Below are 18325 nucleotides of genomic sequence, written 5' to 3' on the forward strand. Positions count from 1 at the left end.
TACTGTGATTATGTTTTACTACCGTTGGTTAACAAAGAAGCTGCTTTGCCCTATGGCAGGTCAAAATAGAGCTAGGTGGATAAAATAAGGCAAATGCTCGGAGAAAGAAGAGAGTCAACGCAGATGCCATGCTGAAGGAGAAGGATGCCAGAAACTTACCAGTAGACCACAGTCTTGTGGCGATACACAGATTAATAGAAATGGGTGAATTTAAGTTGTAAGAGCTAGCTAGGAATGTGCCTAAGCTATTGGTCAAACTGTTGTAATTAATATAGATTCTCTGTGATTATTTGGTCTGAGCAGCAAGAAAACTAAAGCACAGTCTCCTTTTGCAACCAAAAGCATACTAACTCCATGAAAATTTTGCATGACCAACAGTGTATCACACTCTAAACCCAAATTTAAAAATCTACCAAAGACCTGAAAAAACACCATTGTTCTAAAACACAACCCTTAAAAATATTCAGAATTACATACATTTACACAGAAACAATCTATTATCCATGTCATATAACGTCTCATACTTTTTCTGAGATCCAAATTTACCTAAGTCTAAATATTTTTATAAATCGAATTTGCGTGTAATCAGGTCACTTTCTAAGTTATACTTTGTCTCCAAATTGTTTATCATGCATAAAGTAATACAGATATTATATATAACATACTATCTCACAGACGATGTCTCCATCCTTGGATCTTATAATCTTTCCACTACATCTTCCTCATTTTTCCTCGTCTTGTATGTACTTAAGATATAGTCATTGGGGTTGGAAAGTCAATGGTTGGTCATTCTGGGAATTTTGAATAGTTGTGCACTTCTGTAATGGTTATTTTATTCTGGAAAAAAATGTTTTTAGCAATATGGTCACCTGAACAAACCCTGAAGTAGGAACAATAGTGCAATTGTAAAAAGGAGATATTACACAAGGCTCAACAATCTATGAAGAAGTTCATTCAATAATAACTCTTGAGAAAAGAATGAAACCCATACTATATTACTGAAATCCCAGTGTTCAACTCCAAACAAATATGTATATGCTATACTCTGTGTGTGCATGTGAAGAAAGAGATAACAATACTAAATAAATAATAGAAGGTCATAAATTGACATAGAAATAAGAGGATATTAGGGAAAAGAGAGGGATGTTTGAAAATGTTAATAGTACAATATCCAAAATAGAAATTCTAGAAAATTAAAAAGTAACCATAAAAATATTATTTGAATGCCTACAGTATTGAATTATTTCAACAATAATAAGAGAGTAGTCATTATATGATCTGTTCAATGCACTATTTAACTCCAAAAAACCCAATTTCTGATTAAAGAAAGAGACACACTCTCTAAGCATTATATTTTTATCTGTGTTATTATTTGTGTATGTATATGTGTGCATGCATATATGCTTATACACTCACCATGCCTCTCTTCAATGGTTTATCCACTGAATTCCATCTTTTAGGTATCTATGCAATCTAATTATCTTAGTCATTATATCTTCTCATTGTCTCACTAAAAGAGCCTGGTTCTTCTGACCATCTCCCTACAACTAAGATCTAGACTTTCCTCTTGCATTAAACTTTTCTCATTACTCTGCAACTCGGTTCTTTCTCTGAGACACTATTAGAGTGGATTCTAGTCATAGTCTTCTCTTTTCAGTATCTGTTTCCTTCAGGCTGTTCTGCAACTGAAATTATTCATAATACTTTGGCTCTCTTGGTCCTTCCTTGTTATTAGATAGTCTGTCAGAAGTAAAATTGTAGAGAGATGAAGCAGGGGAAAAAAAAACTTCTCTTTACTTTTCTCAGTTCTAAGATTCATTCCCTTGCTTTGTCTATATATTTTTTAAAGAATGAGTTGAAATTCTATTAAAAAAATCAAAATAAAAGGTGGTAGACCTGAATTTTATTCCCAAATGTATATGCTTTAATTTGCTAGTTTCTGGTTTTCACTATCTTCCTTGTATTTAGTATCCTCAAAAATTAACAAGATATTTTTAATGAGACTTTTTTCCACGTATAAAGTTGAAGTCTAGTATTTTCACAGCAATGTAAATACACTGATTGTTATTACTGGTTGCATAGAGTTTCCATGTAATAAATGATAATCTCTATTAATATAAGTTATGTATCTCTAAAATGTGTATTACTAATCAACTTCTGGAGTGATTAATAATAACCTAAACCTTTAATTGTTTAACAACAATTCACTTAATTTTATTATTTCTTTTATCACTGGCACAAAAGTTGATTTAAACTGTACATAACATAACATACTTTTCAAGTCATCAAACTGAATCTTTGAGCAATAAACATCAGATTTTCTGATGGTCTCAGTATTAAAATCACATCCTCAGGTAATTAATTTCATAATCAAAAATTAATATTTTACATCATGTATGTATATGTGTGATAAAAGATATATATTAAAATTGATAACTAAAAAACATACATAATGCCAACAATGTAAAACTTTCATTGTAACATTCATATGAAGAAATTATATGAGGATCCCAGCAGTGTTTTCTTAAAAGAAATTTATTTTAATTTAATCTATTTTTACTTCATTGCTGCCAATGGCCATTTTATGAACATTTCCTTAGATTCAGCTTACAATCTAACACTCTAATTAAAATGTTTCATTTCTTTTTATCTACAGCAATAATGATTACATTGTATGAGCTATTGAAAAAAAGATTGTGGTTTTCTCAAAATATTCACTGCTGAATTTGTGTTTTGAGAAGAATTCTGATTAAGTAGAAGTAAATGGATTATAGAGAATGTGCCATAATAAACTATTTTTGTACTACTCTTTCTAGAATTTTGCATTAATTTCAAAAGTGAAACATCTTGGGCTGGAGAGATGGCTCAGTGGTTAAGAGCATTGCCTGCTCTTCCAAAGGTCCTGAGTTCAATTCCCAGCAACCACATGGTGGCTCACAACCATCTGGAATAAGGTCTGGTGCCCTCTTCTGGCCTGCAGGCATATACACAGGTCTGGTGCCCTCTTCTGGCCTGCAGGCATATACCCAGGTCTGGTGCCCTCTTCTGGCCTGCAGGCATATACACAGATAGACTACTGTATATATAACAAATCAATAAATAAATATTTAAAAAAAAGTGAAACATCTTGAGGAAAAGAAATTCTGTCAGTTTATCCACGCCTTTGGTAACACTATACACTGTTATTTCTAAAGTTTTCAAGCTATTTTAAAACTTCTAACTTTGAAGTTACCTTTTGAGAAATATAAATACACTTTAATAGAAATAAGAGCACCCCTGCTGGGGTTATATTCTCTCCTTTGCTGGAACATCATGTATCTAAAGTTTTCATGCCAGTATTATTGTGCAGATCAAAATCACCTGGATATGCAACCCCCTTCATGCCTCTCACTCCAGAATTCAGGTATTAGAGGATGGTAATCTATCATATTCTTATAAAAACATTTGTGCTTGTTTAATGCGTGTCTACGTGTTTTGCTAGCATGCATGTCGTGTTTCACGGATGTTTAATACCCAAGCATTACAGAATAGGGCCTTAAATCCTCTGGAACTGGAGCTAGAAAAGGGTCTAGTCATCATGTGGATCGTTGGAGTTGAATTTTGGTCTTCTGTAAGAGTATTAGATTGTTTTATCAGATCAGACATTTCTTTAGTCCCTATCATATTCTTTACTTAACAGATACATTGTAAAGCTCAACTTTACACAAAGAGTTACAGGCATGTAAGCAAAACTGAGAGCAAAAGGAACAGTCTTCCTCATAGAAGAGCACTCTATTGACTAATACAAAATGATTAGCCCTGAAAGCATACATACAGTTAACAATGTATAACAGTAGATTATATTTATGTGATCATGGCATGTAAGAATATGTTTGTGAGCATAAATAATATAATGTAAGCTACTCATTTGAAATAAGGCAAGGGGGCTCCATGGGAGACCTTGCAAGGAGGAAAGAAAAGGAAATCAAACAATTACACCATAATTAAAAAGTGAAGAAATAACTTTTAAAAAGTAGCTTTGTTTTAATTAGATGTATGCAGTTGTGTTTCTTTGTGGATGTCTGCATGTGATTTCAACTGTCTAGAAGAGTCCAGTGTCAGAGTGCCCTGAAACCAGAGTTAGAAGTGTTTGTTGGTCACCCAATGTGGTTTCCTGGAACTGAACTCCGTTTGTAGGAGCAGCACATGTTCTTAGTTGTTGAACCATCTCATAATCCATCTTTCATATTTTATGACATAATATGGAAATTAAGTTATATATATATATATATATATATTTCCTTTTCCCATACATTTTTTGATTGTTTAAATAAGTTGTTGTCCCAAAAATCTAACTTTCACTTCAAAAGAGGTAAGAAACAGTTTATAACAGAAGCAAAAGTGAGCAAACCTGACCCACTAGCATGGAGTCAAACTCCACCTAGTTCAGTGTTCAAGTGTTTTAACAAACTCATGAAACCTTTAACATAATATAATTAAATCATGAATCAAGTCACTTTTAAATGTACACTGATTGAAACATTATTTTGGGTGAAAAACTGGAAGTCTCACCTGAAGATCTCTAAAGTTGAGTGCATTCTTTGCTATTTTATACATGGATGCAGGTACCTTCCTTGTATAATCCAAAGTTGTTTACCTAATACCCCCCAAATGCTACTTCACATACAGAAGATGATAATAAAGGACTGCTAATAGTGCTTAAAAGAGCCCCAGGAAAATTGTAATCAGGTCTGGTCTTGCACCATCCAGACCTTCTCATAATCATTATAGTTTACATTACATCAATCAGTCTTGCAGAATGAGCAAGATCAGCTGCAGTTTTTTCCAGACTGAATTGTTTATATTCAATCTCATTTGCCTCTGAACAGCAAATGTTACTCTTCTGGTTAGCAATCACATTCATGTATTGATAACTTTTTCCTTTTTATAGGATATTTGAATGATCATAATACAAATTAATTCTTGGGTTTGCATAGAGAAAGAGGAAACTTTTAAGAATGGAAATGGATAGTTATGAAGCACAGTCCCTACGTGTAAGAGATCTTTCTGTAGAAAATGGGAAATGATTACGGTCAGAGGACAAGCTTTAAAAACAGAGATAAATAGTGGCTTCCACATTCATTAAGTATTTAAAAGACCAAGATCAAATTGATGTTGATTGTTATAACAATCAACAATTAGCTGGGATTTGATAATATTACATTTACTTCATTGGTCAGTTTTTTTTGGCATGAATGCACTAGCAATTAGTAGCCTTTGTAAGTGGTCCTTATCCTGTTTCACAACACAGTTCAGTGTCCTTTAGATGAGAATGCTCCTGATGACAGTACTGAAGCAGAATACAACACTAAACATCGTGAAAATAATTAAAAAAAATCACACAAAGCCATAAGTAATACATAAAGAGTTAAGATTAGTCCTTATTCCATGCTCCTTGAAATCACATATTTATACACGCACAAATACACATATTTATATACATATTGAAATAATGCATAATGGGAGATAATTAATGTAGAATTCATTTCCTATCAGTGCAGTATTAGGGGACTGAACTGTATGGGATATTTCTGCATAATGATCACTGAATAATGCTTGACTGTTATCTAGAGCTCTTACTTAGGTATTCACTCTCACTTTCTGTTCCTGTCAATTGACAATTCCCTGTACCATGAGAATTTTTCAAATTGTCAATCATGTAACACTGATGATTTCCATCATCAAACTTATTCTATATAGTGTTCCAAGTATGAATTCATTTATTAGCATTTTCAATAAATTACTTTTGTACCTATTTACTGGTTCTGAATATAGACTAATATCAAAAGTATCATTTTACCAGATTAGCAATGTTATTCTGAGATAATACAAACATGTATAAAATATAAATATCTTTATTATGAAAGCTAAAGCAAGCAAAATATAAAGATAAATATAGATTATCCCTTCATCTATAGAAGACCTTGTTACATATACACTGTTTATATTTTGCTTGTTTCAATTCAAAATTCAACACAATATTTTCCTCAGAATAAGTTAATACTCCTTTAAACTTGATAAATTCCAATATTTTGATGTTAAAGACAATGTTTTTATGTAAATACACCTAGGATAGTTATTAATATTTCTGTCCAGAATTAAAATGATATGACTATGAGAGACATTTCAAGACATTTTCAAAAAAAAAAAAACACTTACCATTCAAATTGAAGTAAAATAAAACTGTTTTAATTGGGGGGGGGGCATTGTTACAAATCATTTTCTTTCCTAAATGGCATTAAATATAGCATTTGAGTTACCCATGCATTTCAACTTAACTAGTATATGTTATATGGACAACTGCTTTTACTAAGCCACTATTTTATCAAAAGTTAGTATTTCCACGTTTGAAGTAATTTTCTGTGTTTCTGCTCCATTGACAAGCACTGTGTTAACTCTGTTGGATCCCATCATTTTTTGCTATGCCAAATTACATTGGCTTCTCTATGTGACAAAACATACAGTGATGGAATGTGACAGCAGAAATGTAATGCAATATGACACATCAGAAATTTAAAGGGTAAGGAGATTAGCTATTTGGTGTCCGATTAGATATGGAATGTCAAATCCAAAATGACTCTGGCAGCTGCTAATGGAGTGAAAGATATGGTATCACCCTGCATGTGAAACTATAAATTCTGAACTTCATCACAACACTTTTGCCAACTCAGAGATACAGGCATATACATTCAAAAGTGTCGTGCAAAAGCATGAGCATGTAACCCAAGTCGAGTTGCTTCATGATGGCACCTTTTAAAACTATGACTTGAGCCTTGATCTGCATGATCCTTGTATTCAGAGGGCATATGTTATCAGTGCAGTGTACTGGGACATACATGAGTTGTTGCAATTTAGTAAGGAAAATAGCAAATGACATTGTATTCTGATAGTTGCGATTTGTGTGTATTCCACAAGCAATCAAAAAAATTTAAATTGTTCTAAGGCCAGAAAAAACAATGATTTTGATGTCACAGGCCAGCACCATCTTTTGTTACATAGATTCATTTGCTCAATTATTGTGACATTAAAAGAATTTGATTCAGAAAAAGACTAAATCCATCAATTCTTTATTCATTTTCTGGTAAGTTTTCAGTCTTCCTGAAATATATACTGAGTATATTAACTATCATTGTCTAAGTCTATTTAAAATATTACAATATTTTCTTTGTTGTCTGCTAATTTTATTTATCATTGACACTTCTCTCCTCTGTGACATATAGCAAGAAAAGTAGTATGAAGAAAATGAATGACTTTCTATGATATAAAGAATAACATTAATTCAAAAGCAGTATTTGCTAAATTACAAGAACAGCTTATCTCATTTGCTGTAATATTACCCTTCTGTTTCTTTTTACTTCTCTATCTTCCATGAAAATGTTGTGTCAATACAATGGATTCCTAGTTCTGACCTTTTACCACTTTGTAAACAAACACTGGCACTCTAGTACTAATCTCCAGCACATGGTGAGCTGCTTTCCTCTCCCTATTCAGATTTTAACTATATTGATAGCAAATTGCACAAGAAGGACGGACTATGTAAATGAAAACACAGTTTGATTATTTGTGAATCAGTTACCTACTTTTTAAAATTTTGTTTACTTTTTCTTTTCTTTTTAAAACTGTGAATTTGTAAAGAAACTAGCAATAAAAATGATTACAAGAATTAGTAGCAAGTTTTCTATGGCTCTGGAATGAATGGTTTTTAATATTTTTCAGATTTTTTATCAAAATACTTCATTGAATATATTGGATTTAAGATTACAAGACTATCCTAAATTTTCCTTTTCATATTAAAACAATTATGTCTTAATGGAAATATAGTAATTATATCACTAAAAGTTTATATTTCTTTGACTGTGTACTATATAAAGCAATGTACCAGAAATTATTTAAAATGATCAAAATTCAGTAAAAATATTATTCAAATAATAAGACTTAAATGTTTTAATGAGGAATGCAAAGTATCTTTGCTGATATTTCACATATCAATATTAAATAAACATAACAAATGATAGACTGCAAGTTCAGCAATTCAATTTTAAATGAAGATGATTTAATGCATATGAAAATACAAAATAAATTAGTTTTGAAATCAAATTAATGCAATATATTTTTAAACATTTATTCATTTGCTTAATCTTATCAAACTTAAATATTCAATTACTGTTATAATGTTTCATATTATTTTGATAATATTCTTAATATGTATATGAAATATTGTATCTATTATTTAATAATTTGACATGATGGAGAAGAGTAGATTATGTTAAAATCTTGTGCCATTTTCACCATCTTTTCATCTATATGAGTATATTTAATAAAACATAAATAAACATAACTTGACAGAGTCCAATGCCTTACCCACAGAATGTAGATGCTCCTTATTTATAAAATATTATCTAAAAAGTTATAAATATCCTGATATCACAATTCATGTCTGTAAAATTATACTAGGGTCAGTAGTATATGCATAAAAATTGTACAGAGAAATACCGTGGGATGATAATGATCACATACGCTAAATTCTTAGTTTTGCCTGACATAGCACAGGGTCTGTGCTACTGTCAACTTCTGATAATCCATTACTCTTGCTAAATGTATAACAAATATCTCATCATTTATTAAATCAGAAGAGAAGAGCAATATTTTAATGCCTAGACTTTCCTTGGAGACCCATAAACTTAAGGAAAAGATAAGCAACATCAGAGAAGATGAGGACTGAAAGAATATAAAGTCTGAACAAGAGAAAGGAGATTCTACGTTATGCATAAGATGGTATATTTACATAATTTTCAAGGACTGTTCTCGACAGAATCACCTTTTACCCGTGTAGGGACACTGGAATTTTAGAAATATAAGTAAAGAGTATGAAGAGACATAAAAATAATAAGACAAAAATATAGAAAAATACCAGGAGGGTATTCCAGTGATCACTGAAATCCTAAAAGCACCTGTGTATATATTTCCACAGCTTTTATACCCAATGTAAATGGAGGGGCTAACCAAAGGCTTTACTGTCATGATACAAAGGATAACTCACACAGTCAATCACTTTAACACTCTGAGACATCAAATAATTAGCATTATGTTATCTAGATAGAGAAGGTACTCTAGGTAATATATTCTGAAAACCGCCCTTCCCTAGGTGACCTTATAGTTACCAAAAAAGGAGCAGAAGTACATTTGAATATCCTGACCACCTGTTAGGCTGGCATGGATTTACTATAATAAGCTATTTTATTGTTATCACATCCTTGTTTGGGACATGTGCTGCTACACTTGATCATATGAGTAACCTCCAAACTCTCTGATCATTCGACAAGGTGGAAACAAATAATCCAATAAAAAATGGAGTACAGAACTAGAGAACTCCCAACAAAGGAATGTAAAATGGCTGAAAGACACTTAAGGAAATGCTCAACATCCTTAGCCATATGAGATATGCAAATCAAAACAACTCTGAGATTTCATCTTACACCTGTAAGAATGACCAAGATCAAAAATACGGATGACAACTTATTATGCTGGAAAGGATGTGGGGTAAAGGGAACACTCCTGCATTTCTGGTGGGAGTGCAAGCTGGTACAGCCCTTTTGGATATCAGTATGGTGATTTTTCAGAAAATTAGAAAACAACCTTCTGCAAGATGCAGCAATACCACTTTTGGGTATATACCCAAATGATTCTCAATTGTATCACAAGGACATGTGCTCAACTATGTTCAGAGCAGCATTATTTGTCATAGCCTGAACCTAGATACAGCCTAAATGCCTCTTGACTAAAGAACGGATAAGGAAAATGTGGTACATTTACACAATGAGTACTACACAGCAGAAAAAAAAAATAATGACATCTTGAATTTTTCACACAAATGGATGAATCTAGAAAACTTCATATTGAGTGAGGTAACCCAGATCCAGAAATACAAATATCATATGTTCTCACTCATAAGTGGTTTTTAGACATAAAGCACAGAAAACCAGTAATACAAGTCACAATCTCAGATAATATAGACAACAATGAGGACCCTAAGAGAGACATACATGGATCTAATCTAAGTAGAAAAGACAAGATCTTCTGAGTATATTGGGAGCATGGGGACCATGGGAGAGAATAAATATAATACAGTATGTCTCCAAATAAAAGCATAAATTTGAACCTAAGGGTAAAATATATTTTTCACAATAAACAATTTATTATAACCAAGAGAAAAGTATAAAGGATTTTTTAAAGAACTAATAATTCATGTGATATTATTTTAATTTAGGGGTTTAATAACAAGAAAATTACTAGGAATTAATTTGTAAGGGATTGGGGATATAACTCTAGAGTATAACACTACCATGTACAATGCCCCGGATTAAACCATCAACACTGTCCAAAAATAGCTATAGGAATATTAATATATTTTGAAAACATTTATAAACATGTAAAACTGTTATTTTAATAAAAATAGACAATTGATTTCAATGACAATAACAAGGTTGTATTTTCATACTCTATGCATTTTGATTTCCTTTTAGTTACGTGCATATAAATAGCTTAAGTTTGTCTTTGACAAGACTACAATAAATATAGTGGGAGTTTCTATTTATTACCTACTTAAAATCATGACAAGATTAAGCTTTAAATAAATATACTGATACAAATTTAGTTGACATTTTCTTTCAAGTGAAACGATTGCAAGTGTGCTGTTTCTCAAATTTACATTGACAACATATGCTATTTATTCATTATCAGACTATTTCAACTTACTTTTAAAAGGTTCTTGAACAGCTTTTTATGCCATCTGCCAGTGAGATGGGATGTTTGCCTACAACATTATTATTATATGCATTCATTACAAAGTGTGTAGTAAGTCACCAGCATCACTTGCATAAAGACATAAGAGGCTGTTAAACTCGACTATGTTGCAGACATGTAATTTACATAATATGATAAAGTATGATATTTAAAGTACACAAGATTTAAATGGATTTTAAATCCTTTTAATTTCCCATTATTTCGGTCAGTGTAATAATCTGAATGGATTTGAAGCACTTGAAATTGATTTTGATTATAATCATTATTGTTTTATTATGAAAACTCACTTTACATATGCAGAGATCATATATTCCTCATCACTCCAAATGTACTTTCAAAGGACTAGTGCTCTGCATTAGTAATTCAATCTAATCTATATTAAATATATACTGTACAGAATTCATCTTTTAAATAAATATAAAATAATAGACTTTCTGTTTCCATTGAGTGAATGGCTTTCAGAATGCTATTTTGAGCATTTGAAAAAAGAAGTATTTGTTTTAGGACACTTTAAATAAATTAATCTAGCTGACAATTTTTTTATCTGATGGAAACTTGCAAGCTTTCTGATTGTTATTAATTTGTTTTAAAGTTATGCTATCTATTAAGATGTCTCAGGTCTTGACAAATAAGTGATATCACTAAATTGTTCTTTTGTGCAGTGAAAGGAACTAACCATATACAAATAATGTTGGTCAAGAAAAATTATAAATTTTGTAGTAATTTATAAGTGAATAAAATGGAAATATTATGGCTATAAGATGTTATTTTATTTTGTTGTCTACTATAAAATTTAATTTATATTAGAAGCTACTTTTGAGTTAATAATATTTATGTTAACTAAAGTGAATGAAAATAAGCATGTTGGTTTTTTTTTATATTTTCTTTCAAAGTGGGCAAGTGATAGTGTATTTTGGAGAGAAATTTTAATAATGATAGTCTGAAAACTCAGATTTCCTTATAAAGGCACCTTTAAAAAGTCAATGCCAAGCTGGAGAGATGACTGAGCCATTAAAGGTTAGGCTCACACCTAAAAATGTAAATGTCATGGGCAGTTTCTTTCTCTCACTAGCAATTCTGAGGCTCTAGCATTAGTGGTTTTTAATCAGGAGAATCTGTGGAAGATTGATAAAAATACAGGGATGTTTGAGAAAATGGAGCTTAGCAGAGAGATTTCATTTATAGAGATCCAGAAAGTGACATTTTGTTTATGACATTTGCAACAAGCTTAATGTACCTAGACTTAATGCACCTGGACTTAATGTCTTTCAAAAATTTTGTTTTAAATGTATGTGTTCAACCTCCACTTCCCACTAGGCTGACTTTTTAATAGACTAGCTACTGGTAGATATGATGTTGTATTAAGTGCCTTATGTTCATCCACAGAAAGATGTGATAGGTATGGAATTATAAAGCCTCTCACTCACTACTTTCAGAGCACTGTGTTAAAAAGTAAAACCCTAGAAAACAAATTTTATCTAACACTTTATTCTCACAGCAAATTTAAATTTAAATAAAAGATTGATTATAATTTATGTAATTATTGTTTTGAGAGCTGTTAATGATAATGACTTAATTTCAGAAAGACATTTACTAATAATTTAAAAATATGATTGTTAATATCAGATTAGATATTTAAAAGGATCATAAATTGCTGATAAAAAACCCATGACCTGACAAGTGATGGAGGAAGGTCATTGGTTAAAAAATAAAGAAACTGCTTTGGCCCATTTTATTGGTTAGAACATAGATGGGTGGAGTGAACAGAACAGGATTCTGGGAGAAAGAAGCTGAGTGAGGGAGACGCCATGCAGCTCTCTCCAGGGCAGATGCGATGCAGCCAGCCACCAGGTCAGACATGCTAAATCTTTCCTGATAAGCGCAACTCATGGTGCTACAAAGATTATAAGAAATGGGCTAATCCAGGTGCTAGAGCTAGCCTAGAAGAGGCTAGATAGAAATGGGCCAAGCAGTGTTTAAAAGAATATAGTTTCTGTGTAATTATTTCGGGTAAAGCTAGCTGTGGGGGCGGCCGGGTGCCGGGGACGCAGCCCCGCCGCTCATATTACTACAGAGAAGACAATTTTATCTGCTTATAATTTTAAAAGATTCTCATACTGAATTTCCTATTTTATTCTTTAAGATCAAGATGTGACTCATTTTTAAAATGTTTATGTTTATACATACCAGACTCATAATAATACATTTATTCATTAGTAAGCATACATACTATTCAAAACAGTAAGAGTTGTCAATTTTATAAAATTATTAAATAAAATATAAAAACTTTCTATTATAGTTGCATGTATTACTTAGTATTTGCTTGTTTGTGTGATAACCTTTTTTGAGTTGAAATATTTTTACTATACACCATTTCATCTTTGTTGAAATATGCATATATTCATGAATATATGTATATATATTCATTAAAAATAAGCATCAATTTTTTCTTTAAGTAAAAATATACTTTATGTTTTAGACATAAGAATCTTAAATTATCAACTCTTTGCTTTTCTCCTTATGTTTTGTTTGTCTTGAAACCATCATCAGGTCGATGAATTACATTTCTTTGTTGATATATCCATTATTTGCTTTCAAATTTCTTTTCTAGCATCTTATTTGGTTCAAAATTTATGAGCTATCTTGAATTCAGAAAGGGTGTATTAAAGCCTTAACAAAGATTGCTGCATTTTCTTTAACATCTGTCTCTGGAGTTTCATTTTCATAATATTGACAGTTTGTATCCTTTCTACCATACCACACTGAGGGTGCTGACCTTGCTGTGAAAAACCTTCTGTTATCAAAAATCAATGCTAAGTGCAAGTTGTTAGCAGCAGCTTTCAATGTAAGTGCACTAGATGGAACAAACAGTTCTCATGCCCCAGAGTCATGGAAAGGTCAGAAACAGCACTGACCATTAAATGATATCTATTAATTTTGCTCTGGAGAATGAGTAGCCCAGTTTTCAGTGATAGAGATAATTGTTTTGCCTGTGAAGCCATTAAGCAAGTTCTAGGGAATTTGAGCAGTTGAAAGTGTGATAATGTGTATGAGTGTGTTTTCTCTCTAATAAAGTCTCATAGAAATTCAAAGTTTTATTGCCTTAATCCATTATCTCTTGCTGTGGTCAAATGCATATTATGAGGTGAATTCTTTAAAAACAAAAGAACTAGTACTTATCATAACTCACGCCTCTAAAAGCAGGAGAGTCCAAAAGTTCAGGTTAGTACTTATTCAGATTTCAGTGAGTCATTGACACTATAACATAGCAGAGAATTAGAAAGAAAAGAGGAAAATGACAAACGCCAAAGAGTCACAGTTATAGGAGTTGTGTTACAGGTCTCGGCATTCAAAGAATACAGGAGAATATTTACTTCACTGGCTTAAACGTTTGGAATATGAGCACTCAAAAGATTCCTCTGTACACTTGAGAGACATAGGACTTGGTAGCTGCTCAGTCCTAAAGAGAAGAGGGAAAATAACAGTGCCCTAATCTCAAGACTAGAAGCTCTCTGCTTGGTCTCTGAATTGACAAGTTTTGTTGTTGTTGTTGCTGTTGATGATGATTTTCTTTTCTTTTTATTTTAATTTTTACTTTTATTCTCTTTTCTTCTTCTGTTTTTTTTTGGAGAGAGAAATAATATGAAGTTGGGTGTAGGATGCTTGGGAGAATAAAGGGACATGATCAAAATATATTTTTAAAATGTACATTTAAAAAGAGAAAAGTCACTTGGAATCTGATCTGCTGCTGGAGCTACTTTTGCTACTTCAGCCAATAGCCTTTGAGATGCCAGCCCACACTGGGGTGTGGCATCTTTTGCTTTAAAAATAAGCCAGTCTCAAGCAGCACGGAGATCTGATCTCAGCACCAGGAGAGGCATCATTGGAGTGAGTGAGTTTCTGATCCACGGCAGCAGCACGGGACAGGGAACTCAGACGTTCCTCATCCCTCCTACACTTCCTGGTCTTCCTGCAGGGGCTATACTGCCAGATACCTCCTCTCTCTTGCTATCCCACCCAGCTTGCATCCAGAACCCTCCCCTCCCCGTCTGCCTCCCTCCTCTCTCTTGCCACATAACATCTCTTAGCTCAGCGGTGCTGGGACCAAATCCGAATCGAATTGGGAGGGCAACCGGGAGGGGGAGGGTGGTCATTTCTTTGTCTCAATAGCCTGCCTGCAGCAAGAAAGGTAGGCCCTTTGTTTATGAACTACCAAAGCAGCAAGGAGAAGATCCAATCTAGGCACGAGGAGAGCCATCACTGGGGAGTGACATTACTGGGAAGGTACATCAGTGGGCAAGGAGACCTGATCCTGTAAAAGAAGATCCATGGGGGACCATTGGGAGGAAGAGATGGGCAGGTGCCAATGCAAGAATTCACCCAACAATCTCAAAAGCAACATGAAACCACAAGAACCCAGTGACCTCACAACATGAGGACATGAACACCTTACTCAAGAAGAAGTAGAAAAAATTGACTTTATGAAAGTGATAGAGGCCCTTAAACAGCATGTAAAAAACGCCCTTATAGAAAAGCATGAGAAGTATAACAGAAAGTTTGAAGAATTGAGTAAATCAGTGAATGAAACCCTAGGAAACCAAGGAAAAACAATCAAGCAGATAAAGGAAACAGTTCAAGACTTGAAAACTGAAATGGAGGGAAGGAAGAAAACACAAACAGACGGCCGGCTGGACATGGAAAATCTAGGTAAACAAATAGAGACTACAAAAACAAGCATAACCAACAGAATACAAGCGTTAGAAGAAAGAGTCTCAGATTCTGAAGATACCATAGAGAAAATAAACGCACTGATCAAAGAAAACAGCAAATCCAACAAACTCTCATCACAAAACATTCAGGGACACAATAGAAAGACCAAACCTAAGAATAATAGGAGTAGAAGAAGAAGAATTGCAGCTCAAAGGTTCAGAAAATATATTTAATAAAATTATAGAAGAAAACTTTCCCAACCTAAAGAAAGATATACCTATGAAGGTTCAAGAAGCATACAGAACACCGAATAGGCTGAATCAAAAAAAAAATCCCCTTGCCATATAATAATCAAAACACAAAGCATACAGAATAAAGAAAGAATATTAAGAGCTGCAAAGGAAAAAGGCCAAGTTACTTATAAAGGTAAACCTATCAGACTTACACCTGACTTCTCTATGGAAACCATGAAAGCCAGAGGGTCCTGGATAGAGGTACTCCAGAAACTAAGAGTTCATGGATGCCAGCCCAGACTACTATACCCAGCCAAGCTTTCGTTCACTATAAATGGAGAAAACAAAATTTTCCAGGATAAAAACAAATTTAAACAATATGTAGCCAGAAATCCAGCCTTACAGAAAGTAAGAGAAGGAAAATCACTAACCAAGGAGTCCAAGAATGACCACAATAACTCAGACATCTAGAGACCCTTCACCAACACAACCCGAAGAAGGGAAACACACAAAATCTCCTACCAAAAAAGTGACCGGAGTTAACAACCACTGGTCATTAATATCACTTAATGTCAATGGACTCAACTCACCTATAAAAACGCACAGGCTAAGAGATTGGATACGAAAATAGGATCCAACATTCTGCTGTTTACAAGAAACACACCTCAACCACAAAGACAGGCACCTACTCAGAGTAAAGGGCTGGGAAAAGGCCTAGCAAGCAAATGGATTTAAGAAACAAGCAGGTGTGGCCATACTAATTTCTAACAATGTTGACTTCAAACTTAAATCAATCAGAAGAGATGAAGAGGGACATTTTATACTCATATCAGGAACAATTCATCAGGATGAAGTCTCAATCCTGAATATCTATGCCCCTAATATAAAAGCACCCACTTACATAAAAGAAACATTGCTAAAACTCAAGCCAGTCATCAATCCGCACACACTGATAGTAGTACACTTCAACACTCCTCTCTCACCAATGGACAGGTCAATCAGACAGAAACCTAACAGAGAAATAAGAGAATTAATGGAAATAATGAATCAAATGGACTTAACAGACATCTATAGAACATTCCACCCAAATAGGAGAGAATATACCTTCTTCTCTGCAGCTCATGGAACCTTCTCGAAAATTGACCATATACTCGGTAACAAAACAAACTTCCAGTGTTACAAAAAAATATTAGTAACCACCTGTGTCTTATCGGGTCACCATGGATTAAAGTTAGAATTCAACAACAAGGCTACCCCCAGAAAGCCTACAAACTCATGGAAACTGAACAGTCAACTACTGAACCATACCTGGATTAAGGAAGAAATAAAGAAAGAAATTAAAGTCTTCCTTGAATTTAATAAAAATAAAGAAACAACCTACTCAAACTTATGGGACACTATGAAATCAGTCCTAAGAGGAAAATTCATATCACTAAGTGCCCACTTAAAGAAAACAGAGAAAGCACATATTGGAGATTTAACAGCCCACCTGAAAGCTCTAGAGAAAAAAAGAAGAAGAAGAAGACTCACCTAGGAGGACTGGAAATAATCAAACTGAGGGCTGAAATCAACAAAATAGAATCACAGAAAACAATCCAAAGAATCAATGAAACAAAAAGCTGGTTCCCAGAGAAAATCAACAAGATTAATAAACCCCCATCCAAACTAATCAAATGGCAGAGAGAGAATATGCAAATAAATAAGATCAGAAATGAAAAGGGGGACATAACCACAGACACAGAGGAAATTCAGAGAATCATTAGGTCTTACTACAAAAGCCTGTATGCCACAAAACTGGAAAATGTAAAAGAAATGGACACTTTTTAAGATAAATACCATATACCATAGTAAAACCAGGACCAGGTGAACAATCTAAATAGACCTGTTAGTCGCGAAGAATTAGAAGCTGTTATCAAAAACCTTCCTACCAAAAAAAGCCCAGGACCAGATGGTTTCAATGCGCAATTCTACCAGGACTTCCAAGAAGACCTAATACCTATACTCCTTAATGTATTTCACAATATAGAAACAGAAGAGTCATTGCCAAATTCCTTTTATGAAGCTACAGTCACTCTGATACCAAAGCCACACAAAGACCAAACCAAGAAAGAGTATTATAGGCCAATCTCACTCATGAATATCGATGCAAAAATCCTCAACAAAATACTGGCAAACCGAATCCAAGAACACATTAGAAAAACTATCCATTATGATCAAGTAGGCTTCATCCCAGAGATTCAGGGCTGGTTCAACATATGAAAATCTATCAATGTAATCCATCATATAAATAGACTGAAAGAAAAAAACCATATGATCATTTCATTAGATGCTGAAAAAGCATTTGACAAAATTCAACATCACTTTATGATAAAATTCTTGGAGAGATTAGGGATACAAGGGACATGCCTAAATATAATAAAAGCTATTTACAGCAATCTGACAGCTAACATCAAATTAAATGGAGAGAAACTCAAAGCCATCCCACTAAAATCAGGAACACGACAAGGCTGTCCACTCTCGCCATACCTCTTCAATATAGT

Source organism: Microtus pennsylvanicus, chromosome 15 (genome assembly GCF_037038515.1).
Source record: "Microtus pennsylvanicus isolate mMicPen1 chromosome 15, mMicPen1.hap1, whole genome shotgun sequence".
NCBI classification, from domain to species: Eukaryota; Metazoa; Chordata; class Mammalia; order Rodentia; family Cricetidae; genus Microtus; species Microtus pennsylvanicus.